This window comes from Amphiura filiformis, chromosome 12 (genome assembly GCF_039555335.1).
Source record: "Amphiura filiformis chromosome 12, Afil_fr2py, whole genome shotgun sequence".
NCBI classification, from domain to species: domain Eukaryota; kingdom Metazoa; phylum Echinodermata; class Ophiuroidea; order Amphilepidida; family Amphiuridae; genus Amphiura; species Amphiura filiformis.
Genome location: NC_092639.1, coordinates 3557849 through 3572216, shown reverse-complemented (window position 1 = coordinate 3572216; position 14368 = coordinate 3557849). Strand labels below are relative to the sequence as shown.

At 38.3% G+C, this 14368-nt stretch overlaps 1 protein-coding gene across 5 annotated transcripts in view; it reads left to right on the top strand.

The window, feature by feature from the left end:
• LOC140165668 (uncharacterized) overlaps nucleotides 1-14368 on the top strand; it is a 144605-nt gene that overhangs the window by 12003 nt on the left and 118234 nt on the right. For 4 of the 5 annotated variants that reach the window (XR_011860751.1, XM_072188970.1, XM_072188968.1 and 1 more), the window contains exon 2: nucleotides 13464-13604. The exons of the other annotated variant lie outside the window; for it this stretch is intronic. The gene's annotated coding sequence lies outside the window, so the exon portion shown is untranslated. The remainder of the gene's footprint in view (nucleotides 1-13463; nucleotides 13605-14368) is intronic. 5 annotated transcript variants of the gene reach the window in all.

The following is a 14368-nucleotide window of genomic DNA, read 5'->3' as shown; positions in this document are numbered from 1 at the left end:
GCCTTACGAGTGTAACAATTACGAGGTATTTGTCCATGGTTTCGATTCTGTTCCTTCGCCAGTAGTGCAAGACTGTGGAATTCGGCAATGTCGAGATAGTATTTTCACGAGTTCATACCCTAAAATGCACTTTATCACTGAGTGTCTCCCAGCAGTGTTTTTTATTTATATCAAATGTCTTCATTACAAAAGAAAACGTCCAAACCTGTTAGGGGTGGTGCAATAATTATGTGTACCCTGGGGAATTATAGGGGGGCAAAGATTTTTGGCAGGCCAAAGGGGGGGCAAGCATTTTTTGGCAGGTCAAAAGGGGAGTCAAGTGATTTTTTGGCAGTCCGAAAGGGGGGGGGCAAGCAATTTTTGACACAGATATTTGGGCACCGTCTCTATATTACGCCCTAAAAGGCATAGGAAAGCGTTAGGAATACGTTCAAATATGCAAAATTTCCTGCTACGCTCTTTCGCACTATATGATAAGGCAATTTAAGGTTTTAAATTCGGGTTCCCCAAAATCTTGCATGTGTAAGGGGTGGGGCAAAGATTTTTGGCACATCAAAAGGGGGGCAAAGGTTTTTGGCACGTCGAAAGGGGGGCAACAATTTTTGGCACGGCCAGAAGGGGGGGGAAGCGATTTTGGCAGACCATTTTGAGAATTCACCCCAGGGGTACACATAATTATTGCACCACCCTTAATTTAGATTTTAGTTAAGAGAATTCCACACATAAGGGGCCTAGGGCTGGCATTTTCGCCGGAAATGGGGGGTCCCAAATATGTCGGTGACGGAGAAATTTATGACCCCCCTATCGCGGGCAAATATTTTCGACCCCCTAAATTTGGTTGAAAATTTTATGAACCCCCCCTTCCATCTACACAGACTCAAGACAAATTATTTATTGCGGAACTAAAGCGGCACGCACTCAAAACTTTATAGTGAAGAAAGTGCATTGAGCGTGTTAAAATTTTTATTGTAAAAGTGTAAACAAAGTAGCGTTGCGCATAAACATTTTGCATAGATTATACGCACATTTCGATTGTGAAGTCAAAAAATTTTGAGTCACCAGCCCTTAATAATTCGATAACCCCCCTATTTTGGGTGTTAACAAAATTATAACCCCCCTATTTTTAGTCTGAAAATTCTATGACCCCCTGTATTTTTGGGACCCCCCTTCAAGAAGAAAATGCCAGCCCCTAACCACCTTCAAAATACAAAACACTTGATTTGTTTACCTCTTTGATGAAGTATGTATTTATACTACTACTGTACGTGTAATTTTTGCTTGTTAAATATTTTTAAAACTGCATTTAGGGGTTGTGCAATAATTATGAGGCCCCCAGGCCCCCCCCCTCTCAAACGGCTTGCCAAAAATTGCTTCCCCCACGGCATGCCAAAATCACTTGCCCCACCTCTTGGCCCGCCAAAAAATATTCCCCCCCCCCCCCCCTCCTTTTGCACATGCCAAACTTTTGGGATCCCAATTTGCAAACCTTAAAATGGTCGATATGCCTACATGTTGCGAATGCAGCGAGCAGGAAAATTGGCATATTTAAGCGTTTCCGCACAGTTTTCCTAAGCCTTTTAGAGCGTTTTATTTAAAAGGCGCCCCAAGAATGTGTGCCAAAATCATTCCCCCCCCCCCTCAGCTTCGGGGGTCGGAAATATTTTTGAGGGCCCCTTTTTCAGACCTAATATTAATTTCAGGGCCATGATTTTTTGGCCATGATTAATGAATGTCAACCCTATAGAAAATGGTGTAATAATGTTCTACAAGAAAAATTAAGGTGAAATTTTAAAGCCCCCGGCAATTTTTCTTTGGGCATTAGGCCCCCCCTGTTACAAGTGTTTGTGAACGTTCCCAAATATGACACCTAAATGAACCCTGTGGTGTGCGACCGAGGGGGGTTAATAATTTGCCCCATAAATGAAATCACTCAGTGCTCAATGACACCGCACCACACAGGGGGGGTTCAGGGTAACATTCTCCAGTGACGAAACTAGGCTTCCGCAATCAAGAGAACAGTTACATGTAGCTGGGGGTAAATCTGCCACCACCACCAAAGGGGGCTGGGGAAATGCTGATTTTTATTGAAGAATGTGTTCATTTGGGGAAGTGTGAGTGGGGCAAGGATTTCAAGCGAAGCTGCTGTAACATGCTGGAGGTATTGTGCCACTGTCCTAGCTCTACCCTAACAAATTTTCTAAAATCCTATTTTCCTTTACAGACCCCGGTTCAGACCTGCCAAAAGATGAGAGCTACTGTACAAGTAACAACCAACTGCCAGTCACCATTGACCAAGTCGGTTTTTGCAGCAGAGGCAGACAAAACAAAGGACTGAAATAACGGAGTTCAGAAACGCACTTCACTATGTTGCTAATTGAAGAACAATACTAGTATTAAAAGTCGGGACTCATAAATTAGGTGTAATGGAATTTGTAAAAAATTATTCAGATCTAGTATTAGAAATATTCAATCTAGACAGATTAGAATATAATTTAATTTTAATTTAAGGGATTAAAAATTGCTTAGATTAATAAATAAATTTTGGATTTATAAACCCCTTAAATTAAAATCAAATTAGATTGAATCGAATTGGATTTTAAAAAATCAAAGCGATTTTAAAAATCCAATTAGATTGAATTCTAGATTGAATGTTTAGAATAAAGGTATTGTTTTTAACCGCTGGAGTGCATCTATCGTCTTATATAACACGGGCGACATCATTTTTTAAGTAAAACAAAAATAATGATGTCGCCCGAACTCGCCCATGTTATATGAGATGATAGATACATGACAGCGGCTAAAAACAATACCTTTATTCTGATTCTTAAACACTTCAATTCAAATAAAAATATCAAAAGAATTACAAATTTTAATCAAATTAAATCCTACATTTTGCAAGGAATTATACCTAGGGCTTAAAATCGATCAGTCCCATTGTTGCTATGCGCCTCCAATTGGTTCAAATAGCGAGTACGCCTATCGCGTCGATGCACACGCGCTAACCCGTGTGATATCATGTCGTATCACACGGGTAAGAACCAATAAGATTGCAGGAACATTCTCAAGTGTTTAAGAATAGATTAGAATTCACTTAAATTTCATTTAAATGTTTTAATCCAATTTTGGACTTGTCTCTGATTACAATCACTAGTAGACTGATTGAGGAATTTGTAGGGAACGTATACTGGATATCTTCTTCAATCACACAATAGTAGAGGCTAGTAAAAAAAATACCATCATTTATTCTCTATTTAGTAGGTGTGATGAACTATTTTGGCTTGATTGTTTATTGATGCCAAACACAAGCAAACACAGAACTTCATACTTTTTAATTAAAAAAATAGTGCTTTTATTTTTTAAATTTCTTACAAATCTCAAAATAAACAGTGATCAAAACTACATATCGGCCGTATTCACCATGCTTTCTTGTTGTGTTTTTTTCATGAACTCTTGGCTTTTTTATATAGTGTAAAAATAACTTTAGTAATGAATTGCAAGTACAAAAAGATCATTTGTTTGTCTATTGGCAGTCACTAGTCTTTTGGGAAGGCTTGTGTGCAGGCCTCGAATTTCAAGGGGTTTTTTTGGGGGGGGGCTTGAAAATGGGTGCCCCCAAAAAAAAAGCACATTGAAATTCGAGGCTGCACACAAGCCTTCCTAATTTAAAAAGACTAGCAAGGGCACCAAGGCCAACAAGTGATGAAGAATGCCTTGAAAATGACAAAGATATGGGGCACCAAGGCCAAAACTGAAATAGGGCAGGCAATGGTCTTGGTGGCCTCACTGCAATTCAAGCCCTACTTAATATGGTACTTTCACAAAAGACTAGTATTGACTGACACCTTCCAATGCTAGTCTTCATGAAAGAAATAGTTTGTCTGCCAATAATAAAGCATTTACAAGTCGAAGATTTAGGACCAGAAGGCCCTATCTGCAATAGCTGCCAGGTGTCATATTTTAGATATGTACACTACATAATGCAAAAATTACTGAGATGTCTACATGGCAGCTATTGCAATTGGGGCCTTCTGGACTTAAACCCTTGAAGTGGATACTCATCATATTTGCAGTATCCAGATTTTTAATTATTGGAATGAAGGTACACCTTACCCATCACTGCCACCCCCCCCCCCAACACACACTCACCGGAACCCTAGTTTGACTCAAGTTCGGTAGTGACGTTGGTGCAAAATTTTTGGGCCGGGTGGAGTATTGAATCGCACTCGTAAAGTTAATTGCGTAGAGCGCACATGTACAATGTTGGTTTTAGGGCTCTCAACTAACAGGTAATTATGTACTTGGGTACCGGTACCTGATTTAATAAAAAAAAAAAAAAATACTTTTGCTTCTATTGAACAGGCAGGGACACATTGAATTAGTATGCATTGCTAGCTGTTCAATAGAAGCAAAAGTAATTAAAATGTACAACTTCATCCAATTTTTAATTTTTTTATATAGCAGTATTTCTCTGGTTTCCAACCTCGAATAACACCTTAGTAATTTAAGGCCAGGTTAACTGCCAGGTTATTTTTTCAAATTTTGTAAAAAAAAAATTGCCATTTTTCAGGTACTTTGACCCGGGTAGGCCAAGAACAGGCGGAACTCAGAATTGGTGAGAGCCTTAGTTGGTTTGTAATGGCACAACCGCGAAAAAGACATTGATGTCATTAGGCCTACAGAACTTGAGGCGAACCAAATAAAAATGCCTGCACATTGAACATTTCCAATCATTCTGTGCTATAATTTACAGTCTACAAGGAACTCTGCATTGTACTTGTAGGCATCACTTGTCAGTGTCACTTTTTGAGGTCCTTATTGTTTTTATAATTGGAGTTCATATTTACTAAATTACTACTACATCGTGCATGTAGTTAGTTTATGCACAACATGTATTGCTATGCAAGTTTTTAATTTCTTTTAAAATGTTAAACCTCCAGATAAGATTTTTCTTCAAAAAATCAAATTGTTGACTTTATCGGTCCAGCAGCATGTTGGGAGAGTTTTAAATGCATGCAACAGATAGTTTACAGATGCCAGCTGTTCACTTCCAAATCATTATCTTTTCGGTCTTTCAAGAATTGCGCCATTATTCTCAGTTGTTCTACTGCACCTGGAAATGAGAATGAAATAAAATGTAAAATAATATTAGCCAATGATAAATTACAAATTATTATCCATGTATCAGGATTATAGACTGCCTTTTACCATGGACAGCATCCAGCGATGCTTTTAGTTTCATTCTTTTAACTTTCGGATGCACTCGCTTTTAAAATTGAAAATCACATTGCCACGATTTATTAAAAATTCCTGTAGTAGGTTGCAGAATAAATTTTTGTACAGTAACTGAGTAAGGGGCTGTGCAATAATTATGAGCCCTGGGGAGGGTAAAATTGGGGGGCAAGAAATGTTTGGCCAGCCGAAAGCAAGAGGGCAAGCAATTTTTGGCAAGCCAAGAGGGAGGGGCAAACGATTTTTGGCACACGTTCATGGGGCGCCTTTTAAATAAAAGGCTTATGGAAAACAGGACGGAAACGCTTAAATACGTAAATGTTCCTTCACGCTGCGCTCGCAACATATATCTAGACCATTTGAGGTTTGTAAATTGGGATCCCAAAATTTGGCATGATACAAGGGGGCAAAAGAATTTTTGGCAGGCCGAGAAGGGGAAGCAAATTTTGGCGGGGCAAGAAGGGGGGCAAGTGATTTTGGCGAGCCGTTTGGAAATCCCAGTTCATAATTATTGCACAGCCCTATGTCAATGATGGCTGCAGAAATATGCAGAATTTGAAAACAGTCATTTGCCCATAAACTTAGCTAATTTTTGATATACAGACATGGTGGCAAGACCCTCATTTTTTAGTTAAATCATCACCTTTTTAAACAAAATAATTAAATGTAAAGGACCGTTCACAAACACTTGTAAGGGGGGGACTTTAAAGACATCGAAGAGTTCAGGGACCTCCCTTTTTGACAGGAAAATTCTGGGTCAACCCCATAGAAAAGCATATAAACTCAATTTTTCCCAGAAAATTTGTGGTCATCACCTGGTCATTTTTTTCAGGTCCCCCAGCCCCCCTTAGAGAGGGTCAAAAAAATTCAGGGCCACCCTTTTTGCATCATGCCCCCTAACAAGTGTTTGTGAACGGTAGATTTAGACTATATTTATTTTCTTGGCCAAACTGGAACATGTGCGTTGCGTCCTTGTAGCATACTAAGCGTGTACGCAATGTAAGGCGCGTGAATGCTTTCTTCTGTACCACGCTATATTAGCGTGTGTTTATCGGGAGCCACTAGCGTTTATAGTGTTCCAGTTTGGCCAAGAAATTACTGTAAATATTATAGTATTGGTTATATAAAAGAAACCCACCTTGCAGAGTCGTGTACACAACAAGCAACACAATCCAACATACAGCATGCTCAGCTAGCTGTACACACCCCAGAGGGGGGCACTCCCTATCTGAAATGGCAGGGATGTGCCTCGGCCATGTTAAAAGTAGGGGGCATTCAGGTCAAATGTACAATTACAAAAATATGGGGTCATTCAGTACACAACCTGAATAAAAATGGGGTCATTCGGTATGAAACTTTGAAAAAAGGATGGTCATTGGGGTAACAAAAAGTAAAATGGGAGTCATTGAGTACAGGATTGCCAAAATAGTATCATTAAGTACACATAAATAAGTGCCAAACTGCGTAAAAACAACTTGGCCATCTTGGAAATGTGAAAAATCTCATTATTTCTGGAGGAGAACACAAATACCACCTAAATTTGGGAATTAAAAGGGGGGTCATTGGGTATAGCAGGAAATAGAAAAAGGGGTCATTGAGTACATGGATTTTTTTAAAGGGGTCATTGGGTAATAGGTAGGACCATAACACAAAAAGGGGGTCATTGGGTACAAGCCAGTTTGAAAAAGGGGGTCATTCCCGAGGCACATGATGCGTATCCACTATGGAAGTGCCCCCCCCCCCCCGGGGTACACACAGACAAAGGTATGATCAATTGATGCATATGAAAACATACGGGCAGTGCAGTACATGGTAGTCAATGGAACAAATCTCGATATCTTGTCATGTTTTCGCCGTCTATTCGATGCGGGATTCGATGTCCGTGGCAATATTTGTTCTTAGTCCATATTATTTGCTTCTCTGATACATGATGAATTGAAACTTGTCAAAGCACGCCGGTAAACGAGGCAAATAATGCGATTGATTTTCACAACTATCGTGTGTATTGCATTTTTGTGTGTGTGTGAATGTCCCTGTCCCACTGGGCGCAGCCATGTTTGTGATCGAGGTCAGAGGTGAAATCTGTCAATCAAACTACTTTGCGATATTTTAGGGAAATATTTTGCCGAAGGCATTGAGGTGGTGTGATGGGGGAGGGGTGCAAAGAGACTTCTAGGGAATTCCACACCCTCTCCCCTTCACAGGGATGTGAGAGTTCATCTTTTCAGCTGATTTCCTCTTTTTTTGTTGCCAAAATTTATGTGTTTTTCTTTTATTTTCAGCCCATATTTGGCGTTTTTACCCTGATTTTACGCTGTTTTTAGTGATTTTCCTCGTTTTTGGTCTGTGGCCTCTTACACCCCTGCCTTCATAAGTGCTGCCACTGAGAATACATTACATTTTCAACAGGTTCAAGTTCATGCACTGGTGGCAGTGGAATCATTACAAATCTAAGAGGTAGGGCCTAGATTTCGACGAGAATCACACAATCGATTCTCTTAATTAATGATTCTTGCGAGAATCAACTGCTTTCATTGTATCATATCTGAGTGCAGCGACTAGGGTGGCTTTTGATTCTCGCAAACCAAGACCAAATCTAGGCCCTTAGAGGAGACAAGCATAATTATTTTATTCTGGCTTCACTGGGACATTTGTGTGCCTGAATTTGCCCACAATTTATTTTTCAATTTCAAACTATTTTAGCTTAAAATGGAGGTGGATTTTGCCATTTGATTGGCCAGTGGACACAAAGAGCGCCAAATTTTGCCTAATAAATTCATAATTGTAATTCATACACACCCTGTTTAATAACATTTGATGGAAATTCATTCTATATTCTTAAGGCCATGTGTCTTATGGTGGGACCACAAAATACCTGGTGGCGTTACATTTTTCTCTCCCCTTTCTGATTTAACTTGTTGTCACAAAGTTATTCTTGGTCCAATTGCATCAAGTTTGGGCTCATTATACAGCTTGATTATTCTAATTTTCAAATATGTTTCACAATTTGGAATTCCAATTCGTTTAATTAGTGAAAAATATTAAAATGTTAACGAAGGTAAACCTGGTGGATAAGTGGTAGAGGATAAGTGGTAGAGGAGTATGTACAATCTCTATGGCAAATGCTTTGAAGACATGAAATCTTTTTGAATTTTAATTATATCATTGTCAAATTGTGTGCTATACATGCAAATCATACCTGAAATGAAAGCTTGTTTATTCATTATTCATATTCAGCTATTAATTTCATCTAATCGAGTTTACAAGTATTCACTGAGAACTGCAAGTCACAAGAACCACAATTTTTTACTATTCACTTACACACAAATGCCAAAATTTTCAGTCACAACATGCGTTTTGGCTTTCAATTGTTGTATCTTGAGAATTATACACCCTAAGATAGGAAAATTATATATTTTTGGAAAGCTTTTTACCCCAGGAATCTAAATATGCAGTTAAAATAAATGTAGGATACACTCTAAAGAAAATATTTTCAAACATGTAATCAACATTTTGTGCATGAAGTTATGTATATTTTTGCACCCTGTATCACCACTTTGGTCAATCATAACATAGCAAAAGTATATATTTTATTAAAGCTCATAGTGTTGCCTGTCACAAAATTAGATTTCATTTGAGGTATTCCATATCAGTAGCAAATGCAATAAATTATCAATTTACTAGTAAAATTGAAATTTTTCATGATATCACCCTATATATTTTCTTACGCACCCTGTATACCAACTTCAAATTTGCATAGTTGGATTCCTTGGAACATAAGCTTTCCAAAAATGTATACTTTTGCTGGTGTGAGATGTATAGTTTTAGTCATGTATCAATTTTAGTGAAAAGGAAGACAAATGATCAAAATCAGTGCTTGTAACGCAAATGTGCCCCACCATAAGACACATGACCTTATAGAGTCAGCTTTTAAAATTAATTGTAGACATGAAATGTCAATCGGATGTATAGAATTAGTTTATAAATGTTCATTTGAATCAGAATTGGTGACTTTTCTTTCAATTTGCAAAGTGTAACTTTTTTCATACCAACTTACGACATGACCTTATCAATCAGAAGTACATGTATACTGGAAATGTATCAGAATATAATTAATAAATAATATAAACTCTATTTTGCTACGAAGTTGTGTGTGATTCGGTTATAAGGCCTCATTTTGGATAGACGTTAGAGGTTGTGAAATTTTGATTGTAGGACTACCGGGCATTGGGATTCTCATGTTTCATAGTAATCAATACGTTTCCCATTTACATGCCATTTCCTACCTGGATTTGTAATTGACAAGAAGTATTGAACTGCACAAAATGTAACAAAGTGCACATAAATGGGAAGGAAAGCATGCTGTGTATAGATGAGCACTGTGAGCAGGGTTTTAAAGCCAAAACAGAATGTCCGCATGCGTTCGCTTTATGGTGCATATTTTGTCTCTGAGAAATTTGATAAAAAAACTAACAAATGACACATTTAAGTTTGCCAAGTTCATGTGAAAAGCAAAAACCAAATCATCCAAATTTTGTGTCTGACATTAAAAATATTTCTCTTTCATATCCTGTTTTAAACTATTTTAAGTACATTTACGATTTCATGCCAAAAGTGCAACGAAAGGGAGCACTTTTAAAATGCAAGTCAAAAAAAGTTCATGGGGTGCTAATTACGGGCCGGTGCTAATTAGGCCGAAATCAAATACTACATTCTGATTTTGTTACTCACATGTGTGCAGTGAAGTGAAATGCCATATTTCCCCAAATTGTGGAAAAGCATTTTTAGGTACGGTACATAAGCATGGAAATATTTTGGCAGGAAAGTAACTTTGCAAATTTGCATGCAGGGTTCGATTTACTTTGATAATTTTGTATCAATTTTTAGCAAAAATATTATTCAGGTGGCAATGTTTTTAATACTTACATTATGTTTACATCAAATGTAAAAAATTGCTATACAAGCTGACATGTATTTGTAGCAATTTGTCCAAAATGGTGAGCATTGCTACATCAGGATTTAAAATCAAACACTGCTTCGTGCTTGTATTCCTTTTAGGGTTCTACATACCAGGCCTACATAATAATGCAGGAGCTTATGAGGTTATTGTAGTGCAGGCAGTGACTCTCTTGTTATAGTTTGTTTGTATTAGAATTGAATGAAATGTGCAACAGGGAATACTAGCTTGTTTACATGAAAGTGGTATGACCCTAAACAGAGGGAAGACAAGCCATTTAGTGGAACAGCTAAGTTTCACCTCTTTGGCAGGGCATAATTTGATCACAGATCTTTCTTTCTAGGGTCTGAGATTTGATGAATGTGTTACTTGTGGAATTGGGTAGAATTTTGGACATTACATTCAGGGAGCACTCATGTAGTAAAGTAATAAATAAATTGGACTAATTAATGCAACATTGTGCTTGCTGTCTTTCTTGCTTATTAGGCTTTGAGGTCCGCTGTCATTATATATTTATTTTAAATAGGCTTGGGGGGCGGGCTTGGTGGGGCTCAGCCCCCTCAATAATTTTGGTGCGGGCCGGCTGGAATACCTTTCAGCCCCCCCCCCCCAATAATTGTGAATTTTCAGCCCCCCATGTTGAAAATCTTCCTTTAAAAGCCAATGTTTTAGTTAAATTAAAGAAACCATTGATGTAAAAGTATGATATTCTTTAATTTCCTAAGAATTTGAACCAGGAAGTGATATTTCGTGCAATTTTCAGCCAATTTAAACCTTGCCTTGCTTTTTTTTTTTTTTAAAAAGCAATGGAAAATGAAATTTGTAGGGCCTATAAAAATGCAACAACATCAAAATATACAAATTTGGCAGCAAATAATGCGATTGCACAAAAATCTGATCCGTAGTCATACGAACATGATAAGTAGGGTGCATCAAAAGCCCCTCATGTCAACCATATTTTTTCTACCTAGTGTCAAACTGTTCCATTTAACTAGAAAATCATCCCCTCCAAATTTAAATTCAATCGGAGGTCGGGAAGGGGTCCACCGTGAGCTTAAAGTTAGGACAGAGGCAACCAGTAAAAGTTCGGCCGGCAGCTATTGAATTATATATACAGTTATACATACATATTAATAGCTGCCTTTATTGAATGTTTTTATAGTACCTCATATCTCAGACAATACTCAATAAAATGCAAATCCATTTGAACTAAGCAAAAAGGCAGCTATTTTCAGACATATTTGAGGTTATAATAATAGCTGCCATGTGCATGTTTCTCTATTTACAGCTGTTTCTGCATGGAAAATGGATCCATCACGCGCTACAAGCTTAAAGTTCGTGTATGATAGGTGCCTTTAACTAAATGATAAATCAAGCAGGCAGCTATTTAGTTTTCATTACTTTATACTGCACATCACTGTGGCTGCCATATGAATAACAATGTAATAAATTGCTTTTATATTTATCGGTCCATATGATATGCTTTCTCAGATTAGGTGTCTGTTTTCTATCTTGCTCCACCACTTGCAAGACATTTGATTACCGTATGTTCCTCACTCTGGGCAGTAGCTAGGAAATCTGTATGAGTTTCACAACACTTTCTGCTGCATCATTTACCACGTTGACGGCTCTAACATTGCTAAGCGATAGCAGTAAAGCTACGGACTCTGGCCAATCAATTACATTCAAGCAGTCATGTATGTCCAAACTGTTGTATCAAAATCTCTCTAATGCAGAATCACATTGAACAGCTTCCGCAAGGCACTGTGACAACAAAGCACCAGCTACTAAAGATATGTGAATTTGTTGTATTTGCAACAATAATCTTAAGTTCCTGCTGGATAACATGCAGTGTTGCTTCTCTCTTCTGGCCCGCCATGGAACGATCTTCAGTTGTACAAGCGCCTCCTGCAGTATGCCAATATCAACTTCGGTGTTGCAACAAGTGCACGGGACGCAAACCCACAAAGCCCAGAACAGACATCTGTGGTACATGTATCTCACCGAAGAGATGGCACCGCTTGCTGTCTTCAGTGGAAAGATACCAGTACAATAGAGACAAGCTTTAGCGAGAAGGCTACTTCATCTTCAACCTGATGCAGCAGCACTAAAGCCATGTATTCACTTGGCGCAGGCTTTGGAAAGCCAAAGTTCCCTGACCCTGAGAATATCACTTAGTCAACAGTCGTCCAAGCTGATTTTGCAAGCAATGTTCACTATGAACATCCTGCAGATCAATAACAAATTCCAAGCAGACAATGTTGACACTTGGCCCGAGTCCTCAGTTTATCTGCAATTGCTTAGCAATGTTAGACCCGTCAACTGTGCGGTAAATGATGCAGAACGTGGCGTGAAACTCAGTGCAGATTTCCTAGCTGCTGCCCAGAGTGAGGAACATAATCAAAATGTCTTCCAAGTGGTGGAGCAAGATAGAAAACAGACACCTAATCTGAGAGAGCATAAACTGAATGATGCTACCTAAATTTGCCAATATCATATGACTGATAAGCAACATAGATCTAAGTACATTTATTACATAGTCATGATTGTTATTCATATGGCAGCCACAGTGAGATCAGTATAAAGTAATGAAAAACTAAATAGCTGCCTGATTGTTTTGTCATTAGTAAAAGGCACCTATAATGCACAAACTTTCAGCTCGCAGCACACGATGGACCCATTTTCCACGCAGAAATGGCTGTAAATAGAGAAACATGCACATGGCAGCTATTATTATAACTTCAAATATGTCTGAAAATAGCTGCCTTTTTGCTTAGTTCAAATGGATTTGCATTTTATTGAGTATTGTCTGAGACATGAGGTAATATAAAAACATTCACTAAAGGCAGCTATTAATATGTATGTATAACTGTATATATAATTCATAGCTGCCGGCCCAACTTTTTACTGGTTGCCTCTGTCCAACTTTAAGCTCACGGTGGACCCCTTCCGACCTCCGATTGAATTTAAATTTGGAAGGGATGATTTTCTAGTTAAATGGAACAGTTTGACACTAGGTAGAAAAAATATGGTTGACATGAGGGGCTTTTGATGCACCCTAATGATAAGTAAGTTCCTGTAATGCGATTTGTTTTGGATAAATCAAGGTGCATTGTGGCGCTACAGCACTAGGTCTATGACAGGCCAAGATGCAATATAGTTGTTTCATTGTGCATCAGATCACAGACCCTTGAAAGGTCTGTGATTAGATAATCTTACTGAATGAAGTTTGTTAACCATTTTAACACCAAGGAATCCTTTATTTTATCATTTACAGCACAAGTATTTGGTGTTCAGTGTGTTAATGAGATCAGTGAGCCCATGGCCATCTGATTGTCCAACTGACTGGCTGATTGCATTCATCAAGGGCTTCTCATTTGACTCCGATTAATTACATTTCTTCATCAGGTCAATCTAGGTGAGTCATGATACAAGGGTGCTCTTGAGTACTTACTACCCAGTGGGCTATTCCACTTGGAAATCATTACACCCCCTATGGAAGACATGACTTTAATCTTCCACACAGTTAGTGTGAATGTCTAATGGGGTTATCTGAATGGGTGAATCCATACATGTACACTACATCCCATATGTGGGGGGGATTAAGGACATGTCTTCCATAAGGGCTGGGGGTGTATGGATTTCAACTGGAACAGCCCAGTATGGTTTCGATTTTAAATGTTTATAAGGCTGCAAACTTAGTATGTAAGTCATGATCGTGGCATTTTGCTTACTGAGACTGACAGACTGTTAAAGAGTTTTGGAATCTTAGCTGTGAATTAATTGCTGATCAATGAAAAAATCATGTGGTACATGTAGTTCATAGTTTTACTTTTGAGGAGAGTGATCATGACTCGCCTACAACTGTACAAGCTCTGTATCAGTGATGTTTTAGCTCGCCAATAATTTTAAAATGTTTCAACATCAACATTTACTTAGAACTGATAATAGGTTTCCCAAACACTTTTAAGGAGAGCAAGACTGCGAGAAGGAAAAAAAATCATGGAGACCCTGAAAGCTCTGGCCTTAGGTACCAGTATTTAACTTAAAGGCCCCTGCCCTTTGCCTGTGAATTGGTGCTGCCCCAAATGATAGAATTCATTTAGCTTAGCTCTAGATATGTGTAGTAGGTAAAACCGTATTGAATGGATGCTCTCAAAAAGTGTCCCTTTAAAATGGTAA